Raw genomic sequence first — 25,066 nt, 5'->3', positions numbered from 1 at the left:
CCCTAGCTGAAGCTCTGTCCAAATCCAAAGCTGAAAGCGATCGTTCCTAGCTGGAACTCTATCCGGATGCCATCACAATCAGCATCTCTCAAGAAAGGAAGTTGGAGGTCAAGACCATCTTCCCCTAAGCTGGGAGAACACGAAGGACAGTCCAATCCGGTACCAATCAGGGGCCCACCCTTCTTAACCCAAAACAGGGGTCAAATTCAGGTAAAATCTCTCTCCTCATTTAAGATAATGTAGATATCTAATAAGCCTTGTTTTAGTGTATATAATAGTTTGAAGTCAATTAATGTATATATGTGTGATAACTTAGACATACATGTGGAATAGTAATAATTGGAAAAAATGTTCGTTCTCAAGCATCTAGCAAGAAGACTGGTTGAACCGAGCAGATTGGGTGCTTAACACCTTCACAATTTTGTAACCTGACACTTACCCTAAATCTCTGGACCAGACCAAATTTTGGGCCCTTTTCTCAGGAATTAGGCCCACCCCCGGGTCCTAGGCCCATAACCCTAGGTGGCGACTCCAAACCCCATTTGCATGATCCCTATCCCCGTATTGGACCATCATTAAAACTCCCATCTCAAATGATAAATTTTACACTCTTACGAAATAAGCCTCCACGTATCTCCAAGCAACGATACGACGGTGTAGGGCCCGCAAGCGAAGCACACACGACTCGAACCCCTCCCCCTCACATGAAGGTAAAGGGAGAGAGAGGAAAGAGGATAGGGATGCATAGCCCATCCATCTTCGGCCGCTACCCTCACAACATCCAAGCAGTCATTAAGACTAAGAAAACTAATTTTAAAATATGGCAAAAGACTAAAAACGTGGAGGAATATATATATATATATATATATGGGGAAAGAATAGGAATGCTAGAGAGTTATAATGGAATTAGGAATGCTAGCAAGCCTTGACTGTTAGATGACCGTTGTCTAACATAACCTGCCCATCACTGGTGCCTACAATCTCTGTTCTTCTACTTCTCCACATCTGTCTCCATTTATGTCTCTGCCTCTGGCTCCCACTCCCTCCCTTCGTCGATGGTGGTAAAACCTCTATTGTTCAACGAATTTTTGGACTTGATCTACATGTGTTCTACCAAAGATTCTACCACAATGCCAAAAAGTGATTATAGTATCCGTCTTTTGAAAAGGATTTTTGACCCTTCAAACCCTTGATGGGGAGGGGACACTGTCGAAGAAAAAGAAGAAGGTGATGCCGAAGCAGAGGACGTTGACCATCCAGGTGGTGGTAGTGCCACACTCCGGCCATGACCATCGGTGCCAACGCCCCATTGGGTGCCACCAGATTGTATACAATCAATTTAAAAAATAGAGAAAAACAAACGAATTTACCGACCCCCCACCCCCAAAACGCGGTTCGATAAACCGCTTTTACAATCCCGACAATCAAAAACCTCATTTCACACACACACTCTTTCTCTCTCCTACTCTCAGTCTCCAACATTTTCGCTACTCCCGTCAGTGGGCTTGGTTGGCTTTAGGGTTTTTAAAGCAATTCCAATTACCATCGATTTATCCACCAATACTCGATCTATCGATTCCAGGTTTTAAAAAACTAGTTTTTGTCTCTAAGCTTAACGTCAGCATAGTTGGAACTGCAATTATTCTTGATCTCTCATGGTGGTTAACAGTTCTAGGAATTTTTGTCTATAGAGTTTGTGGCGAATGTCATCTCACATGGACTGGCTTCTCTTCCTAAGCCTTTACTGGGCTTTGGAAGTTTCTCAAACTCTCCATAGCTTATGGGATCTTGTTATGGTAGTGTTAGAGATTTTAAAATGCAACCGTAAGCGTATGGATCAGTGTAGCTACAGGTCGAACACAGAGAGAGCAGCCACTTTATTTTTACTTCTTTTAATAATGCGAAAGTGAACCAATTAATGGTTGTGATCTAATTCTAACTACCATCCTAAACATATGTATCTAAATTAACGTCCTAACCATTCGTCATCTAAGAATTTAAATATGCAAGCCATGTAATTCAAATTAAATAAATAAATAACTGAAAATAAACACCCCACGCAATTAAAAAGCAATAAATGAAAAAAATACTGAAATAAAAATAAAGCAAAAGAAAGGGGATAAAGCTAGAGAGAGGCTCACAAATAGGTTTCTCTACTTAGCCCGAGGGATGCATCATAATATGAACTTTCTTACTTGACTAGAGAGTCACTCTTATAGTTCTAGGGTTACTCTACTTGGCTTTAGGGAAAGGGAGACAATTAAAATAAAAACAATAAAATGATTGTTCTATGGCTAGGAGGGGCAAAGCCAACACATACACTAGCCATGAACCTTGGGGGAAAAGGGATAGCAATAATGTAATGACTGAAATTAAAATTCTAAATTAAGAAAGAAAGGGTAGTCAGAAGAAAGAATGAGAGGGGGGAGAGAAGACTATTGAAAAAGGCTCCCTACCTGTATCAATGCTTGAACTTGAAAGCTTAGGTGATTTGAGATACTATCAACCCTAAAACCCAGATCTAGAATTAACCAAATCTGAAATTTCTAAGCCTGGAGAAAACAAATCTTGAAAAAAAAAAACTAAACTTGAAAAAGAGATGCTCCACGGCTTGTTTTCTTGTCACCTAGATCTAAGCCTAGAACTATAACTTTAAAAATTACAACTCAAATTCATAAATCATAAACATAAAAGGCTAAATAAAAATAAAAGAGTGCTTCCATTAATTGAAATAAAAAGTTATTACAAAAGTGATTAAAGCAAAAATAAAGAAGAATTAACTAAAGAGAGTGAGAGAGAGAGAGAGAGAGAGAGAGAGAGCAACTAAAAAAACCCTAGAAGAAGAATGAAGTGTCCCCCCTCCTCTTACATGAGTTGTATTTATAGGGAATGGGGAGGCAGGGTAACAAATTTCTCTTTCCTAAAAGGGAAAAACCCACAATTGGTAGTGAGATCTTTTGAGACCAAAAGTGCTAAGGTGGAGGAGAGAAAAGAGAGAAAAAAACTTGGAGAAATTTCTTATAATTTTTTTGCTTATTTTCATTCTTTTTTTTTCATTTATTTTTCTCTTCTTTTTCTCCCTCTCTTCAAATATTACGCACAACCCTTGTTGGCCGATTTTTTTTCTTTTCCTTGGACGATTTTTCTTCTTGCTTTATGTGATTTGGATAATCTTATGGTGATGATGCAGAGGAAAGAGAAGATTTGGACAATATTTATTTCTCCATTTTTTTTCTTTCTTTTTTTTTTCTCTTCTAAATCTTCTAATTTGATGTGGAAATTCCCTCCATGCTCTTAGTGCTTTAAGTGAGTGAAAAGTAAGAAATCTTCAGCAAAATTCTCAAAAAAAGACAACCATGAGATTCGAACTTGAGACCTCCTAGTGAGCAAGAGAATTTTGCACACCATAGTTCACCAACTACAATAGATAGTTGTCGTTGGAGAGATATGACGCCCGATAATGCTTAAAGCCTTTAAAATATAAGACCTGCAAAAAGAGAGTAAAACCCATGGTAGCTCCATTCTAAATATGTAAAATGCATGTTTTACTACCCTTAAATTTCACACATAAATGTGTTCATCAGAATTCCCCCACACTTTGACTTTGCTAGTCCTCGAGCAAAACAAAAACAAAACACCTAACTCACTTTCGTAAGAATCGCGATTGCACTTATTATGTGCAACAAGCCTTTAAAACCCTAGGTCACCCCTAGTAGATGAATTATGTCTCATAGGTGTTTACAGTGAATATACACCCAAAATTCAGAATAAACAAATCCAACCTTGACTAAAGGTAAGAGCCATACTGATCTGGAACAAAGATAATTCCTCTTACAAGGGACCCCCACACTTGAACTTTTATTACCCCATATTGATTCCAGGCACTAGCATATTTCTTAATTTGGAGCTCACCTCTTCTCTTCCAAAATATCATTATCTGAAGGAAAAACCACTTGTAAAGAAATAGGGAACCCATAACTAAGGCGTTGGAGTGTTTTTGACCAAACATGTTACCAGGCATTAATGACATTTGTACATTTTTTTTCTCTTTTTTTTACTTAATAAACTCTATTCTACTCTACTACTTTTGTCGTGAATAACATGGAAACACTAGACACCCAAGTTACTACATAGCTTCGCTTTTTGCATATGCCCACAAAGATAGTGATGTTAGAGTTCTTTTAGAAGTTTCCTCCTTAGGAATTTCGATCAAGCACTATGCTTCCTGAGGCGCAATGATCTATCTAGTTCTAAGGGAATCAACTTTTATTCTTCTTTATAGTACATTTCACACTTCATTTAAAATTGTGCATTTATCAACTCATGCCAAATTAAAAAGAAGGTCTCAACTCCAAATCAAAAGTACAAGGAACCCACAGACTTACATATAGTCCAACACTATAAAATAGGGGTCTCTTATTTTTCAAAAGAAAGTCTCATCTCAAGACACAAGCTTATTTCTTTCTTCTCAACAGGGTTTTTATATGTTCCAAAATGGGTACCTTAATCAAAACTTTTATTTTCATATATCAAGCAACTGAATGGTATGATCATTAACAAAGCAAAACTATGACTTCATCCTTAGCAAGCTCAAAAACAAAAAGAAAAACAAATAAAACAAAGTGAAAAAAACAAAAACTGGTTTCCCTCCCCCATACTTAAGTCATGCAATGTCCTCAATGCATGGAAATAATTAAAAGCGAAGACATTGCAAGGGGGTCATACCTGATTAAAAGTTAGTCATTAGTGTAAAGAGGTTCATGAAGATCCATGACCTCTTCACTACCAGTAGTAGGAAACTCGAGAAACGGTTTCAAACACTGACCATTAACCTTAGAAATTACCCCTATTCCTGGATTGAGAATCTCCACAGCTCCATGTGGATATACATTATGAAAAATAAACGGGCCATCCCATCGGGATCTAAGCTTACCAGGGAAAAGATGCAATTAAAAGTTGTACAATAAGACCTTATCACAAATTGTAAAAGATTTGCACAGAATGTGCTTATCATGGAAAGCTTTGGTCTTTTCCTTGTAAATCCTAGAACTTTTATAGGCATCATTCCTAAGTTCCTCCAACTCAGATAGTTGGAGCCTACGATGAATTTCTGCATCAGACAAATCAAAGTGGAGCTTCTTGATGGCCCAAAAGGCCTTATGCTCTAACTCAATTGGTAAGTGATAGGTTTTACCATACACCAAACGGTAGGGAGACTGACCAAAGTCGGTCTTGAATGCAGCCCAATGGGCCCACAAGGCATTAATGAGCCTGAGGGACTAATACTTACGGTTGGGATTAACAGTTTTCTCCAAGATTTGTTTGATCTGTCTATTAGACACCTCTACTTGGCCACTAGTTTGGGGATGATAAGGGGTAGATAACTTATGGGTGATCCCATACTTTTTCATTAAGGCTTCAAAAGGCCGATTACAAAAATAAGTACCCATATCACTAATTATTGCACGTGGTACACCAAAGAGGGGAAAAAATGTTCTCTTTGAGAAATTGGACCACCACTTTGTTGTCATTAGATTTACAAGGTATGGCCTTTATCCATTTAGAAACATAATCAATAGCCAAAAGTATGTATAAATTCTCAAAGGAATTAGGGAATAGTCCCATGAAATCGATGCCCCATATATCAAATATCTCAACTACCAAAATAGGGTTGAGGGGCATTAGATTCCTCTTATTGATACGGTCAAAAGACTGACAGGTGGGACAAACCTTACAAAAATCAAAAGCATCTATAAAAATAGTGGGCCAATAAAATCTGCATTGGAGAACCTTTACGGTAGTCTTCTTAGGTCCAAAGTGTCCACCACATGCATGATCATGGCAAAAAGAGAGAATGAAATGTTACTCATGATTAGGAATACATCATCGAATAATCTGATTTGGACATATCTTAAATAAATAAGGATCATCCTATAAAAAATACTTAACTTGGGAATGACACCTATACTTATATTAGGTGGACCAGTGATCCGGGGTCACACCTGAAACTAAGAAGTTGACAATGTCAGCAAACCATGATTCACTAGACACTGCAAATAACTTTTCAGATACGGTTCATCTGAAAAGTTCTCGTTGACTAGAGAATCGACAGTTAAGGAATTAAAAAGTAGGGATAAATGGTCTACAACTAGGTTTTCAACTTATTTCTTATCCCTAATTTCCAAATCAAACTCTTACAAAAATAAAACCCACCTAATGAGATGGGCTTTGGCATCCTTCTTCTGAACTAGGTATCTAAGAGCAGAATGATCAGTATACACCACCACATTTGAACCAACTAAGTATGACCGAAACTTTTCTAATGCAAATACAACAGTTAAAAATTCTTTTTCAATGGTTGTATAATTGAGTTGTGCATCATTTAAGATCCTACTAGCATAGTAAATGACAGTGGGCAACTTATTAATCCTTTGACCCAAAACAGCTCATATGGCAAAATCTAAAGCATCACACATCAATTCTAAAGGTTCAGTCCAAACAGGTGGTTAAACAATAGGTGCATTGGTCAACTCCTTCTCAAGTTGCTTGAAGGATTCTAGGCACTCTTTAACAAACTCAAAAGTTTGATCTTTGGTAAGTAATGAAGTGAGAGGTTGAGCTAACTAACTAAAGTTCTTAATAAACCTTCTGTAAAAGCCCGCATGCCCTAGAAAAGACCAGACTTCCTTAATAGATTGAGGAGGTGATAAGTTATCAATTAAATCCACTTTGACTCTATCTACTTTAATTCCCTCCTTGGATATTACATGGCCTAAAACAATACCAGATTTAACTATAAAATGACATTTCTCCCAATTCAAAACCAAATTCTTAAATATACACATTTTCAAAACTAAAGAAAGATGATGAAGACATTCAGAATAGGAATTCCCATGAATTGAAAATTCATCCATAAATACTTCTAAGAATTTTTTGACCATGTCGGAAAAAATGCTTATCATGCATCGTTGGAATGTAGCAGGGGCATTGTAAAGTCCAAAGGGCATACGCCTGTAAGAAAATATTCCATATGAGCATGCAAAAGTGATTTTATATTGGTCCTCTAAAGCAATTGGGATTTAGTTATAGCCGGAATATCCATCAAGAGAACAATAATATTCATATTCCGCTAATCTCTCAAACATCTGGTCAATGAATGGCAATGGGAGGTGGTCCTTCTAGGTTATCGCATTAAGTTTTCTGTAGTCTATGCACACTCTCCACTCTGATTGAACACGAGTTGAAATTAGTTCATTATTGGCATTGGGAACTATAGTCACACCAGACTTCTTAGGCATTATGTGAACTGGGCTTACCTATTAGCTATCCAAAATAGGATAAATTATTCCATGATCCAAGTACTTTAGGATCTCTTTCTTAATGGCTTCTATCATCACTGGGTTAGCTCTTATTTGGGGTTCTATGGATAGTTTGGAATCCTCTATAAGATGTATATGATGTTGCATAATAAAAGGGCTTATACCTTTGATATTAGCTATGGTCCAACCTAGGGCTTCCTTATTATCTTTTAACACTTTAAGTAACTCCTCTTCTTGGCTAGAAGTTAAATTTAAAAAAATTATTACAGGAAGAGTCTGGTCAAGCCCTAGGAAAGCATACCTCAAATTAGATGGCAACTCCTTAAGATCTAGCTTAGGGGGCGCAACTATGGAAGGTTTGGGAATGGAATTGGAAAGGGGTCCTAAGGGCTCCACAAGTGTATGAAGACTCAAGACTTCAAAAAATAAATTTTTACCATCATCATCCAACTCATCCATACACTCTTGGAATTCTGAATCAAAATCAATATCAAATTTGGTAATTAAATCATCAAAAAAATTCAAAAAATCCTCAAGCATATTGATTTTTTCTTCCATATGTGGTTGCTTGCCTATTCTAAACATGTTAAACTCAATAGTTTGGTTACCAAAAGATAACCGTAGGAAATCATTCCGACATTTGATTAATGCATTACTGGTAGCCAAGAATGGTCTTCCTAGAATTATTAGGATCTCATCCTTGGTTGAGAAGGGCTTGATATCTAACACAATGAAATCAATAGAAAAAATAAAGTCCCCCACCTTTAGTAAGACATCCTCAATCATTCCTTTAGGAATCTTAATAGACCTATCTGCCAACTAAAGAGTAGTTTCAGTGGCTTTCAATTCTCCCAATCCTAGTTGTTTGTACACATGGTAAGGTAAAAGATTCACAATTGTGCCAAGGTCAAGTAAGGCATGCTCAATGTAGGTGTTTCCTATGACACAAACTATGGTAGGGCTCCCTAGATCCTTATATTAAGCTATTATAGGCTGAGTAATTATGAAACTAATGTTACCTGCCAAGAACGCCTTTTTGGGTACACTAGTGATACGTTTGTGAGTACACAAATCTTTCAGTACCTATGCATAGGTGGGGATATAGGATATGGCATCCAAAAGAGGGATGTTCACCTCTACTGAAGACTTTTAAAATTTTATCCATGGAAGCAGTTTTCTTTTTGTTTACCAAGGGATTAGGAAATTGGATAGGAGGAACATAAGGACTGTTAGGGATTTATTCTATTTCAGAAGAATCATATTTGTTTTCCTCAACCAAATCATCTTTAGTTTTAAAAGAATCTTTAGGTTCATCAGACGAACTTGGAACAAGAGGCACACTTGTGTCTTCAACTAAAGGAGAATTAACAAGAATAAAGGATAGGGAAGAGTTAGGAACACTCTGTTGGTACTCTCTACCACTCCTAAGGGCATAAACAACATTACATTGGTTGGAGGGCCCTTGTTGGGTCTAACCTTGTTCTACATTCAGTGGTGCATTAGTTAGTACTTGTGAGCTAACAGGCTGATGATGCCTAGGGTTAGGTTCTGGTTGACTGGGTGAAGTTTCCTTCTCCCTCTCATGCATAATTGAGACAACTTGGGTGAGTTCTCTCATAAGATTCTAATGGCTTGTCATGAGGAGGGCCATATTTTTTTTCAAGTCACTTATTCTACTTGCCTCTCCAGTGTTGGTAAACCCAAGGGGTTGTTGATAAGATGATAGGAGAGGGGCCCTAGGAAAACTAGCTTGAGGTCCTACATTTGACCTTGAAAAAGTATTTTAGAAAAAACATTGTTGTGCAAATGAAGGCCTTTGATGTCCAGGTTAACCTCGATTGTAGAAATTGGAAGACCCTGTTTGGTTGCCCTAATTCCAGGAGAAATTTGGATGATTTCTCCATCCTGGATTGTAGGTGTTAACAATATGGATTATTCTGGTATAAGGCATTAATACTATCATTAGAAGTGCCACCAGAGGTGTTGGGGCATTCTTCTATGACATGTCCAGGGGACTGGCACCAAGCACACATCTTAACCAAATTGACTGATGATGGCTGTCTAGGAATAATAACCTCAATCCTCTTGATTAGGCTATCCAAATGGGGTTCCTTGGCTACTATCCCATCCACAAAATATCATTTTTCTCTTATAGTTCTTTCAATTTCTTAGGTTGATTCCCACTCACGGGTTTTGTCAGCTAAGTCAAGTAAGAATTTTCATGTTTTTCCTTCATCTGTAAATGATGTGAATCCCTCATGGCACATAGACTCTATCATTTGTTTAGCTGGGTAATCATTACCCTCATAAATTATTTGACATAAATGCCATAAGTCTAGACTATAGTGAGGGCATTCTTGAAGTAGATCCTTGAATTTCTCCATAAGTTTGGAAAAGGACTCACTAGGCTTTTACCTAAACTGAAGAATATCACTTCTAAACTTATTGGTCTTGTGAGTTGGAAAAAACTTCTTAAGGAAGACAACAGTGAACTATTCCCATAAGGTTATGAAATTTGTGGGTAACCCAGACAACTACTTCTTAGCTTGGTCTTTCAATGCAAAAGTGATAAACCTAAGCTTAACAGCATCATCAGAAAGTTATTAGATCTTAATTAGAACACATACCTCTTCAAATTCCCTTAGAAATAGGTATGCATCCTCAGAGGTCAGCCCATAAAAGTGGGGCAACATAGTGATGTACTGAGATTTGAGCTCAAAATTATTACCTTGGGCTTGTGGTAGAACTATGCAAGAAGGTTGGGCTCTAACAGGGTAGAACCTATCTTTCAGAGATTTAGGTAGAGGGTTTTGCTGTTAGTCTCTCATATTGAAGGGTTTTAAAGAGAGCAAACGTATAGGGTCACTACTTGTTGGATTTCTTCTTTCTAACCGATTCTTAATATTACGTACCCACTTAACACTCATGCAATAGAAAACTACCCACAAGTAAACTACAATAAGCACAAAAGAATGGAAAGAAAAATTATTTTTTTAATCAATTAATTATTTATTTATTTTTATTTTTGGATTTTTGGGAGCTTATTGGCAGGATCCAGATTGCTTAGGTCAATTACTGAGGTACTGCTACAAGGCAAAACCTGTCTTTATTATACTGTGAGGCATGACGACCTCCACTGATACAACTATTATTGCAAGTTGTTCTTCACAAGAATTCAATAGAAGAAAAAGAAAAACAAAATAAAGCAAACAAATCACTCCGATTTACCAAAAGAAAGCGAAAAATAACATAGAACTGTCTCCCCGGCAACGACACCAAAAACTTATTTGATATTTTAAAATGTAACCGCAAGCGTACAGATTAGTGTAGCTATGGGTCAAACACAGAGAGAGCAGCCACTTTATTTTTTTACTTCTTTTAATAATATAAAAGTGAACCAATTAATTATTGTGATCTAATTCTAACCACCGTCCTAAACATATGTATCTAAAATAACGTTCTAACCATTTATCATCTAAGAATTTAAAGACGCAGGCCACGCAAGTAAAATTAAATAAATAAATAACTGAAAATAAATACCCCATGCAATTAAAAAGCAATAAAAGAAAAAAATTCTGAAATAAAAATAAAGCAAAAGAAAGAGGATAAAGCTAGAGAGAGGCTCACAAGTAGGTTTCTCTACTTAGCTTAAGGGATACATCATAATATGAGTTTCCCTCCTTACTCTACTTGGCTTTAGGGAAAGGGAGACAATTAAAATAAAAACAATAAAATGATGGTTTTATGGCTAGGAGGGGCAAAGCCAACACATACACTCCATGAATCTTGGGAAAAAAGGGATAGCAATAATCTAACGATTGAAATTAAAATCCTAAATTAAGAAAGAAAGGGTAATCATAAGAGAGAATAAGAGGCGGGAGAGAAGACTATTGAAGAAGGCTCCCTACCTATATCAATACTTGAACTTGAAAGCTTGGGTGATTTGATATATTACCAACCCTTAAAACCAGATCTGGAATGAACCAAATATGAAATTTCTAGGCCTAGAGAAAACAAGTCTTGAAAAAAAAAAACTGAACTTGAAATAAAAAGCTATTACAAAAGCGATTAAAGCAAAAAAAAAAAAAAAAACTAAAGAGAGTGAGAGAAAGAGAGAGAGAGAGAGAGAGAGAGAGCAACCAAACCTAGAAGAAGAATGAAGTGTCCCCCCTCCTCTTACATGAGTTGTATTTATAGGGAATGAGGAGATAGAGTAACAAATTTTTCTTTCCTAAAAGGATAAAACCCACAATTGGTAGTGAGATCTTTTGAGACCAAAAGTGCTAAAGTGGAGGAGAGAGAAGAGAGAAATAAACTTGGAGAAATTTCTTAATAATTTTTTTGCTTATTTTCTTTCATTTTTTTTATTTATTTATTTTTTTTCTCTTCTTTTTCTCCCTCTCTTCAAATTTGCCCACAACCCTTGTTGGCCGATTTTTTTTTTCTTTCTCTTAGACGATTTTCCTTCTTGCTTTATGTGATTTGGACAATCTTCTGATGATGGTGTGGAGGAGAGAGAAGATTTGGATAAGATATATTTCTCCCTTTTTTTATTTTTTTTTTCTTCTTGCGCAAGAAACCCCTCCCACGATTTCTTTTGCTTTGAAGATTTTGACAATCTTCTAATTTGATGTGAAAATCCCCTCCATGCCTTTAGTGACCTCCTGGTGAGCAAGAGAATTTTTCACACCATAGTTCACCAACTACACTAGGTAGTTGTTGTTGGAGAGATATGACGCCCGATAATGCTTAAAGCCTTTAAAATACAAAACCTGCAAAAAGAAAGTAAAACCCAAGGTAGCTCCATTTTAAATATGTAAAATGCATGTTTTACTACCCTAGATTTCACATATAAATGTGCTCATCAGGTAGGATTGCTCTATCTCAAGTAGAAGCGGCCCAGTACAGTTGCAGGGGTGGGGAGAGGAAAGAGGGGGAGAGAAAAGGTGTAGCAGCGGTGGAGTGAGAGTTTAGATTTGATATCTCCATCCAATAGTTATATTTAGGATGAACAAATCCTATGGCTAATAACCCGCTAGCATTCCTAATTCCATTGTAACCCGCTAGCATACCTATCCCTCTCCCTATATACTTGCTGCCTCTTCTTTAAAACGAAACTGTTTTACAAAATCTGCATCTACTTGCTACCTAGCCTATTATGAGTTTCTAATATCTCCTAGGCCTCTTTTGGTATCAGAACCAAGTTACAAAGTCATAAGGACACCTTGATGTGTTGTGTTTCCCCTATCATATATATTTCCACCCAAGTCGTACATTTATCGTGAAAGCTGTGAGAAGGCATTAGGTGTCGGTATTGACAAAAAGCTATATAGACCTGAAACTCTTATTGACTCGTATAATGGCCTTTATATTCAGATCTAATTCTAGGAGATCTATCTCTTCTTCTGAAGCAAGTTCAAGTAGAACTACTAATTTTTCCCATAACTCTGAAGAAATTATATTCAGAAACATTGAGAAAATATAGCTAATTAGACCATACCTAAAATGTATAAAAGTGAGATATACTATAAAGGAATGTTTAAATTTCATAGCGATTATGCAATTAAGACTTGTGAAAGTTCCTTTTCTATAGCTCTAATCAGAAGCAACTTCAATTATTATTCCGCTTCTCAAATTCAAGAACACATTTTAAGAGGATATAAATATATGCATATTGAATTAATACAGGTTGCTATTAAACCTTTAACCAGGTTAGGGATAAACAATGCATTCCTAGCGGTTGTTAGAGATGCTAGGCATAATGGTTTTGGGTATTCTAATTTTGGGATGATCGAAACTAGTCTTTGTGAAGGACCTATATATTCTCAATGCTTCCCAAAATTTCCTTTATCTTTGTTAGATCCTAATATCTTAGATGGAGCGGTCCTAACTGTTAATATTCAAGGATTCGACATGAAACAAGGATCTCAGAACCTTACAGTAATCTATCGCATTTATTATAAACTTATGACTACCTTTGCACGTAATGCTAAGGTGATCGATACTAAAGGGCAAACTATGCTCTTCCAGGCTGATTCAGCCAAAACAAATACTGTTATTTCCAAAACGATTGCTTGGAAGGATGTTATCTTACTAGAATCATGGTCATTGACTGATGTGTCTAAACCTCAGCCACCATAAAGAACTGTTCCTACAAGTATTATTGAGTACCCATCAGGAGATGTAGAGATAGAATTTGCACCAACATGGCCAGACAAGCCAAAGGCATCTAGAAGATCTGAACTTTAATTACATCTACCTCTTTTCTTGACTCAGCTCACCGTCCTTCTACTTCTTATATAGAGAGTAGAATAATAGATCCTCACCTTATTTTTTAAGGTGTAAATAGATATAGATCTCAAGTTAATCAACCTATCTATGATACTGAAAATCAAATTCCACCTACATCACTTACATCTACTGATATGAATGTTGTTTGTATACTTCATGTAAGTGATGAAGAAGAATTTAGAATAAACAAAAAATTCCTAATCTAGGAATACAAATCATTAAAGAATAACAAGAAAGACAACTTTTTAAAAATCACCATTTAGTATATCAAAGATGTGAACTACATAAAAAAAAATGGGTCTCTTATATGGAAGAGCATAAAATTAAGAGGAAATTTCACTCCCTTCCCCTGGCGTTTTCACTTATTACATTCTCCTCCCCTGTGAAGTTCAAAATTACTTTTGTCCCTTGTAGTGTTAACACTGTTAGAATTTCATGTCAAATGACATTTTTACCCTGCTCCTTCTTACCTCTTCATCTCTTCGTCTTCTGCTGCTGCGTTGTTGTTACTATTCTCATCCAAACTTCGCCAGTCACTGCATTGGCCACCAAAAGCATATCTTCACCGTATAATCAAATTCTATAATCAGATTCCATAAAGATTTTCATCAAAAGTCCCAACAATATTTATGTTACTCCAATTATTGATATATAAATATATATATATATATATATAGATATAGATATATATAAAGACTCTCTCCCTCCATCTCTATTTTCTCTCGATCTCTCTGTCTGTCTCTCTCCATCAAGAATTAGCTTATGTTTCATGACTTGTTACTGCGGTTGTTGCTGTTGCATTTTGGAATTGGGAATCATCTTCAACAATCTCTCGAGACACCCTGAAAAGATGTCAAAGAATATCTAGCCACATTAATGGTTGTTCTTCCATAACCCATTTGTGATTGATTGTCTTTGGGATCAATCTTACTTGCAGGGGACGATCTCCAGTTCGTAAGTGCTCAAGGAGCAACTACAGTAGAAACAAGTCAATCCAACAGCAGCAGCCAGAAGACCATGATGATCCAATGCTTACTACTACCATAGGTTAACAAAGAAATTAAACTGTTTCTACTTCTATTTATTTATTTGTTTGTTTTTGTATTGGATCATCATCTTCAGATGATATGATGGTGGAAACAAAATGTAAGTTCAATATTGACAACAATGACAAGAGTCCCGTGAATGTTAACACTCTTAATATTTGGGATTTTCATCTTTATTTGTTCCTCTCTTTTTAAATGGGTTTCCTTCAAATTATTAGTATCTAAAACTGTAATTTGTTATAGGATTTTTGGACTTCTTTCTGGCTCTGCTTCTTCTTTTTAAGTGGTTCTGCATATGTATCCTGCAAAACCAAAAAGACATGAATCATTATCTTTGAATGGATTTATCTCTGATTTATAATTGGTTCTTTTAACTAGAAAGTCCGATCAATGGTTCTCCATTGAGTGTTCCTCCAATGTTGCTCGCCCTGTAGACTACAGTAAGACCAAATGTAGAAGAGCAAGGAAAAAATTGCGTTCTAAGGGAGGAACAGGGAGGCGCATTGAACTTCAAAACCCTAAAACCCTAAGAAAATTGCATTCCAATGTAAGGGTATTTTGGGATTTAAAATTAAATTTTACATCTTGCATCATTACTTAATGGTGGGTAGCTCACGGCGGGGGTACGATTGATAGAATCTACAACATCAAAGGGAGCATTATGTAATTTTAAACTTAGAAGGGGAGGGAAGTGTAATAAATGGAAACGTCAGCGGAGGGGAGTGAAATTTCCTCTAAAATTAATGTTCTTTCTTTCATTATTAGAAATTCATCTTTTGAATAAGTCTAATCAGACTTTGCAACAAGAAATGTCTTTTACTCAGGTAAATGTAGTTGAAAAAATTTTGACTTCATATACCACTACGGGAGGAGTAGAAATTGAATCAATTCATCCTCCATCCAAGCCTCTTGGAATCCTTACAACACCCGAAACCAGTGCTGCACCTTATAAGGTGACAAAGAATTGAAGACATCCTAACTGAGTTACATTTTAATCAGTTAGTAGAGCAATATAATTACACCAAATTACGTCTCCAGTCCATAGGAAATTAAACTAATAGAATTGATAACCTAGTCTGCCCTCCAAAAATAACTGTTTTAGAACCATCCACTTCTAATGCTAGAAGTGAACCTTCTACTTCTAAAACTAGAAGTACCAAATCAGTAATGTTTAAGCCTCCTCTTACTCTTGACAAACCATTCATCACTAGTGATTCTAATTCAGAACTCATTGAAGTCCTTTTATCCAGGCTAGAAGACTTGCATGTATCCAAGGAAAAGGATAAACAAGCAAACGTTCTCTCAATAGAAAGTCTTTCAGAATCTGATATTGAAAATACCGAGAATGACTTTCGATCCATGCTTCCTAATACAAAAGACACCCCTTCAAATTAATAAAGTAATGAGAAATTTCAGGAAAATTGTCCCTACTGCTCCCACAAATCTCCGTAGTAGAATGGAATATAAACAGATTATCTAATTACCAGATAATCAATCTACATAAATATGTTGATTCTCAAATCGCTAAAATCATAGCGACAAGATTCTCCAGCCAACTTCGTGGTTGATGGGATTTTTATTTGTCTAATGAGACAAAGCATAATATCCTTTCTGCAACCACTCGTGTCCCACAAACTCAAAATATTACATGCCCTGATGGAACTACTGCTCAACAGACAGTGTATGTGGACTAAGAGGATGCCGTAAATACATTAATTTATACATTTACTCTTTATTTTGTTGGACCAATTGAAATTATAGTTGATAGAACTAAAGAACAACTCATAAATCTTCGATGTCCTTCACTATCTTATTACAGATGGCATCGAGATGTTTTCTTTACCAAAGAAAACTGTAATAATGAATTTTGGAAAGAAAAGTCTATTTCTGGGCTTCCGTCGTTGTTCGCAAAAAAGGTTCGATACAAACCAAAGGCTAAACACAATGGGACTATTTCCTTTGATGAATATATCATTGGAGAATTATTTGCCGAAGGCTGTCATGAAGGACTACAGTTGCGCACCGACCTCAAGCTCAAGAAACAACTTTCTAAAGAAAGACAAGCAGGGTTTAGAAAACTTGGAGACTTTGGTGAATAATTTGGATATGAGAAGATTCGTCTTCCAGGAACCAGAAAACCTCACAAAAGAACCTCTAGTACTTATGTCAGGCCTAAATATCAGGCTAAAAATAAAGAGGATAAACCAAGCGTTTCTTTAAGAAACGATCTTATCCAAAATCCCGACCTAATAACCCTTTACACGTTCTAACAAACCCCTAGTTTGTTATAATATGGAAAGGTGAGTTACTATAAAAATAAATGATGAACTAAAACTCGAATAAATGCTTTGGAAATTGATGATTCTCTTAAAGAAAATCTCTCCAAAGTTCTTCTTTATAGCTCATCTGAGCAAGGTTCTGATTCCGATTTAGATTCGGATCCTAAAATTTCTCAAGCATCCTTGAATAAATATTCTAATTCTTCCGAGTCTCAACTACAAACTCCTAAATGTAGGTGTGATCCTTCTCAAGCTATGCTTAATGAAAATGGACTCTCATCAGAGGACTCTTTTCTTTTAAAAGCTATTGATTAAATTGTTGATTCGGATGCAAAGGCAAAAATTTTAAAAGAATATATTCAAATGTTTAAGGAAGCTCCTAGGACAAGCCAGGAAGCTCGTCACAAATCTTCTTATCAAAAAGGTTACAATTTCAAAAATAAAATCAATCATGTTAAAAGCTCTAAACCAAGAGAGCCGACGATATAAAAATTGAGGAAGGAATTAAACAAAGTAAAAATTGAAGCAAAGAGTCTTAAACAACGAATTTAGACTCCAAAATTATATAAGGAACAACAATTTGCAGATCCTGAGTTCGAAGAAGAAGCCTCCTTTAAGGATCTTTTGGCTTTCTAGTTTCTTCTGCAATCACTCAAGAAAATCTTCTTGAAGAACCCCATGTTCTGACTATTCAAAATGTTCATCTCAAAGGTGGCATGTTCAAATTGAAATTGTTGTCAATAGAGAATTTAGCCTTAAAACAATCGCCTTAATTGATTTAGACGCTGATATGAATTGTATCAATGAATGACTTATTCCTTCAAGATACTTTGAAAAAATAGCTCAAAAGTTGGTAACTGCAGATGGATTCAAAATGCAAATTGAATATAAATTATCATTTGCTACAATCTTTAATAATGGACATTGTCTTAAGACCTCATTTATTATGGTCAAAGTACTCTCCCAATTTGTCTTATTAGGCACCCAATTTCTCTTACAATTGTATCACATCCAGATTGATGTATCTGGAGCCAATTCTGTGATTAATGATCATCATATTACCTTCCCTTCCTTGAGTCTCCGAAGATTCATACTGTCAATGAAGTGCAGACTCAAATTCAGTCCAAAGAAAAATTTATCTGTTATCTATCATCATAAATTCAACAAAAGGCTATTCAGCAAAAAAAATGATGAACCTGCCTTCCAACTTCAAGTAAAAACATTTCAATCTAAACTTGAACGAGAAGTATGTGCTGAAGTTTCAAATACCTTTTGGTCAAGGCAATCTCATATAGTTACTCTTCCTTATGAGAAAGGATTTTCTGAATAAAAAATTCCTACAAAAGTGCGAGCAGCTCAAATGCCAACTCGACTCAGAGAAATATGCCAAAATGAAATTTCTGAATTACTTTCTAAGGGTCCAATTAGACCTAGTAAATCCCCTTGGAGTTGCACCGCATTTTATGTTGAAAACAATGCTAAAATAGAATAAGGTGCTCCCAGACTAGTTATTAATTATAAGCCCTTAAATAAGGTGCTTAAATGGATCTAATATAGATTTTTCTAAACAAACTTTATACGTCTCATATTTTTTCAAAATTTGATATGAAGTCTGACCACTGGCAAATTCAAATTGCTGAAAAGGATAAATACAAAACTGCTTTTAATTGTTGTTCCATTTGGGCAATATGAATGGAATGTTATGCCCTTTGGATTGAAGAATGTCCATCAAAATTTCAAAACATTATGAATCAGATCTTCAATTCATACTCTCAATTTATAATTGTTTATAGTCATTATGTTCTTATATATTCTCAGAACATTGCTCAACATTAAAAACACCTTAATATTTTTTTTTCAATGATTAAGAAAGCAGGTTTGGCCGTTCTATCAAGAAGGTAAAATTATTTCAAACAAGTATACATTTTCTTAGCCATTATATATCTTTTGGATCTATTTTACCTATTGAACAAGCCATCTAGTTTGCTAACAAATTTTCACATGAAATAACTGAAAAACTCAATTGCAAAGATTTCTTGTAAGTCTCAAGTACATCTCTGAGTTTTACAAAGATTTGGCTAAAGATGCCAAACCATTATTTAACAAGCTCAAATCTCAGCCTGAACCATGGACAACATTCACACTGCTGCTACCCGTAGACTTAAGATTAAGGCTAAAGAGCTCGGCCTGATGGTTGTGGAATCAGATGCTTCCGAATTTGGGTATGGTGGGATCCTCAAACAAAGGTGTCCTACTCTCCCCAGAGAAGTATTGGTAAGATTCACCTTTGGAACATGGAATTCCACCCAACAAAAATATTCTACAATAAAAAAAGAAAGTATTTCCCTTATCCTATATATCACTAAATTTGAAAGTGATCAATTAAATCAAAATTTTCTAGTCTGGGTAGAAAACAAGGCTGCTAAAGACGTTTTAGAAAAGGATGTAAAGAATCTTGCATCTAAACAAATATTTGCTAGATGACAGGTATTACTTTTGTATTTGGTTTCGATATTGAATTTATTAAAGGAGAAACTAATAGTTGACCTAATTTTCTTACTCGTGAGAATTTCTACAAGGCTCTAAAACCTAAAAATAATGTTATTGTCCATGCTTCTCCTAATATGTCTCTTATTGTGTCTTCATCAAGACAAATCCAATCTTCACCTTCTCCTATCTCATCTCAATCTCCTGCATCCTTAATCCAGGCTGCTAATAACTCCCCATTCATAGAAATATTATCCGAGTTCTCGCTATTGAAAACATTCATCTCTGAAGAACTCCCTCTGAAATTGCTACTATCCATAGAGATCATCTTCATCCTAATTATGATGATAAGACGAGATTATTCTATGAAAGAATTCTTATTGAGACAAAGTCTGCTTATATTCAACATACTTATCGAAGTGCCTCTGTCAAAGCTTATTCTGAGCTTCAAATATTTGATATCATTTCTTACCGAAAATGGGGTCCTACTCCTACTCAAAGATAGTTTCAAGATTTATTTGGCCTAAAATTAAGGTCATACAATTATAGTGACTATATAAAAGCTTGGGAAACTGTCTTCTTATATCAGAATGGTCAGGATTCCCATACATCGTTTGTAAAATTTTGCATTTAGTACACTTTATCAGGTGTTCCAAATTGATTTCTTAGATGGTTCTATACTTGGGGACATCCCCGACATTAGTTTCTACCTTCGGAGCTTAAGGCTTCATTGCAAAAATCTCAAGAATTCAATAAGTTGTTAGATCCAAGATCCCTTTTTGTCCAATTCTTCGTACTCTATAAGTTTCTATGGATTCTTAAATGAAATTATGCTATCTCTCCGGACGAAGACAACAAATGGGATTATGTTCCTACCTTGAGTGCCACCTCTCTGTGAAATGGTGGGATAAATTTGGTACTTTTCTCCTATCTGGATCAAAGTTTGTGCCTAAATGAGGCATATGTGAAGATCTTCCTTCTTCGTTAAAAGAATCCTCCTTATCCCAATAGGAGGCCCAGAACCATCTCACAGATATTATTGAATCAGTCAAGATGAAATATCCATTTATGTCTAATGAACAAATTCAGGCTCGGATCCTTGCCGCTATAAGGTTTGACCCTGATCCTGATAAAGCATCATCGTCTTCATCATCTTCGGTCAAACCGTTAACCTCAAAGAAGAAAGCTTTGATAAAGCTTGATCAATAGCCTAAAAAAAAAAGGCCTCATTTGCACCTTGGCCCAGTTCCTTGCTAGACGATAAGACATTTCGTCTCTTGCCAGGTGTTAAGCATCCACACCTAATGCCATCTAAGTCAGACTGACGTCTTGGCATGCGTCATACAACACTATAAGCATATTATAGTGACTGTCACGGGTGGACAGTATAATAATTCACCCACTCTCTAAAAGAATCCATTGGAAAATAGTGGTCCTATCATACGGAATGTCGGGGTATCTTTCTAAAAGAAGGCTTATCTTTAGCCACCAATGGATCCCAGTCTGCACTGTCCTAAAGACTTGTCAGCCTTTGCGATCTTCAATAGATAAGGGAATCTTATCTTTAAAGATTTTCTCTCTTGAGAGCAAGCTCCTCTATTCGACGCCATCCTTATCCGGGTCCATCAGGGAAGCTTTCATCCGAATTGAAGAAGTTTTGAAGTCCGTTATGGCTTATAAATAACCCTGCAATCCTTATCCGAGTCCATCAGGGAAACTTTTCATCCGAATTGAAGAAGTTTTGAAATCCGTCGTGGCTTATAAATAACCCTTTCTCTTCAACTTCAAGATCTGAAAAATTTTAGTCAAGTTTCTAGTATTGTTTGAGTGCTTGTATAAGTGTAAGTGTCTTTAAGAGTTTTCTTCTAAGTATCTAGTGTGTTTAAGAGTGTTTTCCTTTCAAGTAATATTTGTGGGCTTTCTACTTCAACGATCGTGTGTTCTATCTATGTAAGTGTTCCGTCTTCCAAGATTTTTTAAGTTATATTTTGGAATATATGTCGCTACTGTATGTAAAAGGAAGATTGCTCACTTAGATGAAGTACTAGATATTTCATATTCTTGGATTGAATTCTATTTGTTTTATCATCATCAAGATCCATCATTTTATTCATCTCTTCTTAGTGAAGAACCGTCAATCATAGCAGATCTTATTCTTAAAAGGAAAACAATTTTACAAAATCTATGTCTACTTTCTAAGTATATCCTAATTTGATTCCTAATGTTTAAAATTCTGATGGGGCATTCTTCAATCTAAGGGGCATAACATTCCATTCAAATTACCAAAACAGAACAACAAAATCAATTTTTTATTTATCCTTTTTCAGCAATTTAAATTTGCCAGTAGCCAAACTTCATATCAAATTTAAAAAAAAAAAAATGTGGGATGCATGAAGTCTGTTTAGCAAATCTCTCTTATTAAGGAGAGGATACCAGATCCATTTAAGCACCTTATTAAAGGCTTATAATTAATAACTAGTCTTGGAGCACCTCGTTTATATGCCAGAAAGTAGCTAGAAAGATTGTGGGAAATCAAGGAAAGTAATATAAAGATATACTAATTTGAATACAAAGGATGTGGAAAAAGCTACTTGTAAGATAGCTAAAATGAGAAAAAAGATGAACAAAGATTTTGACTATGTTAAATGTATTAAAAGCAAAGATGATATGGTACTTATAAGGAATTAGGACATTGAAGAGAGGTGGGGAGAGTGCTTTTGTGACCTACTTAATGGATACTCCTCGGAGAATAGGGCATCAGAAGGACACATCACTCATCGTAACATTGTATGTATATAAGAAAAATTAGGATGTTGAAGTGAATAAAGCTTTAAGAAAGATGACAATAAGTAAGGCACCAAGCCCAAACGGAGTACCTATTGGAGCGTAGAAGAGCAAAGGGATTTGTGGTTTATTTTGACTAACCAAGATTTTTAACAAGATTATAATCACGAAGAAAATATCAAATGAATGGAAAAGAAGAATTATGGTCTCAATTTAAAATAAATAAATAAATAAGCATGATATTCAGAGCTACAATAAATACATGCATAGAATTAATGAGTTATACGATAAATTTATGGAAGAGGGTTAATGAAACCCACCTAAGAAAGGGAACTACTATTTTGAAAAATCAATTTGGTTCTATACTAGGAAGATCTATAACAAAACTTATTTACTTACTTAGAAAATTCATGGATAGATTTAGAGATAGCAAGAAGGATCTTCATATGGTCTTTATTGACCAAAAAAAAGTGTATGACATAGTACTAAAAGAATCAATTTAGAAAGTATTAGAAATGAGAAGTGTTCTAAGTAAATATGTGGATATGATTAAAGATGTATATCATGGTGTAATGACTGAGTGTAGAACTGTGGGGGGGGTCAAGGTAATGAATTTCCTATTACTATTGTTTACATCAAGGATAAACTTTAACCCTTATTTGTTTGTATTTATCATAGATGATTTAAATAAGAATATCCAGGATGAGGTTCCTTAGTGTATGCTTTTTTTGTTGATGATATCATTTTGGTGGATGAGACAAAAACAATGATTAATGACAAGGAAGAATTATGGAGATCAACCTTGGAATCTAAAGGTTTATAAAAGAGTGATAAGACGGAATATATCTTGTGTAACTTCAGTCACACTAGGTCTGATAATAAGATGTTGATTATTAGTGAGTGGGAGATCCAACAAAGTGAGTATTTTAGATATCTAGCTAGGATCAGTCGTAAATAATGAAATTGACATAAACGATGACATAATCCACATAATTAAAATAGGGTGGATGAAGTGAAAAAATGTGTCCGGAGTGTTTCATGACTGATTAAAGAAAAATTCTACAGAATTGTCATCGTCCAATAGTGATATTTGAGGCAGAATGTTGGGTAGTTAAAAAGTGTCATATAAATAAACTAAGTGTAGAGGAGATGAAGATGTCGAGATGGATGATTGGGAAAAGTAAGACAGATAAAGTAAGGAATTACCATATTAGAGCTGGATGGAAATATTACCAATTCATGATAAGCTTAGAGAGAGTCATTTGAGGTGGCATGGTCACGTCCAATGGTGGCCTTCGGATGCCCTAGTACAGAGAAATGACTTTATTCAGATTGAGGAAACCAAAAGAACTAAGGGAATACCTAAAATAACCATTGAAGAGGTGGTAAGGAAAGACATGCTTAGTTTAGGTCTCGTATCTTATATGGTTTCGAAAAGAGTTGATTAGAAAACAAAGATCCATGTGGCCGACCCCATTTAATTGGAATAAAGTTATGTTCTTATTGTTGTTGCTATCTTTGGTTGGATAAAAATGTTGAAATAGTAATTGTCCATACTGAAGCAATAGTAAACATATGTAGGTGTCAAATTGGTTCGTACCAAGATAATCAAGGAGTATATTCTGAAACCCAAGGGGATAGCGCTGTTGGTGAGCAACAAACTTGGTATGAGCCATAAACTCGGACGTCCTAAGTTCAACTCCCACTAGGCACACATTGGGCCACTCACACGGGGGTTTTTAGTGCTTTCCACTGCTTTTAGTGAAAGTTGAATGGTTCTCATTCAACCCTGGTATGACCCGGTCCATGAGGTTGTGGAGTTAGTATGGGCCCATAGGACTAGTCAAGCCGAAGGCCTGGATACCCGTCGTTAGCAAAAAAATGAGTATATTCAAAAATTCTTGATAACGTAATATTGGAGAATAGACTGAAACAATGTGTACAGATTAGGCAATACTCAATATTATAGAAATGGGAAAAGGTTGGGTATGCCGCCGATATCAAGTATGCTAGCACCCATGTGTCTATCTCTCTCTTCCCTTTTTCTGAAATGACCCCCATATCCTTCCTGTATGATACTCCATCATGTGTTCCTATTGGTGCTATCCACTAGCATACTTGATATCGGCGACATACCTATCCCTCTCTCTATAGAAATACATAAAACCTCAACTTTCTAATCTATGATGCAAGCCTAGTTCCATATGTGCAAGTATTTTACCTTTGGGTATTGGCTTTTCTTTGTGGGCACCATTAGAGGGAAATCTCTACAAAGGACTTTAGGCCCGTTTCATTGCTATGTGGTAGCTCAGTTGGTGCTTGAATTTTGTGGACAAATGCCAAATCATCATTTATTCTAATGTGAAATCTGATTGGCAGGTTAGTAATTCCAAAATAAATTTAAATTCTTAATGGGTAGGGGATCGCCAAGAGGGAAGAAGAATCACACGATTCATATATAGAGAAGACCCACATGTCAAGAAAGAGAGAGAATGTGAGAGTTACATGACATGATCAGTGAGACCACCATTTTTCCATAACTAATATATAGGTAAATGTTTGTCAAAACGCCAGCATTGAATGGCCGCATGTCAAGGAGGAAAGAGTGTATGTGAGAGGTGGATGACATGAGGAACTGTCCTTGCTTTTTTTTTTTTTTTTTTTCATTAATATATCGATAAAAGTTCCCCCACGACACCACTTTACTTTCACCTCTCAGTTGTCTTTTTTTTTTCTTTTCTTTTCTTTTTTCTTTTTTTTTATTTTTTTTATTGATTCTTCTTTCTTACCTTGACCATATGGATTTTACCATTCTCCATGCATCCATTGGCATGACTAGGGGTGTCAATTCGTGGCCCGG

The 25,066-nt window shown here is 35.7% G+C and overlaps 1 long non-coding RNA gene across 1 annotated transcript in view; it reads right to left on the bottom strand.

Annotated features, from left to right (window-relative positions):
* Nucleotides 1-17,801: 17,801 nt before the first annotated feature.
* LOC122058234 overlaps nt 17,802-25,066 on the bottom strand; it is a 12,047-nt gene continuing 4,782 nt past the window's right edge. Inside the window, exon 3 of the long non-coding RNA XR_006133712.1 lies at nt 17,802-18,028. This is a non-coding gene — a long non-coding RNA (uncharacterized LOC122058234). The remainder of the gene's footprint in view (nt 18,029-25,066) is intronic.

This window comes from Macadamia integrifolia, chromosome 2, assembly GCF_013358625.1.
Source record: "Macadamia integrifolia cultivar HAES 741 chromosome 2, SCU_Mint_v3, whole genome shotgun sequence".
In the NCBI taxonomy this organism is placed as follows: Eukaryota; Viridiplantae; Streptophyta; class Magnoliopsida; order Proteales; family Proteaceae; genus Macadamia; species Macadamia integrifolia.
This window is presented reverse-complemented; position numbering and strand designations above follow the sequence as displayed.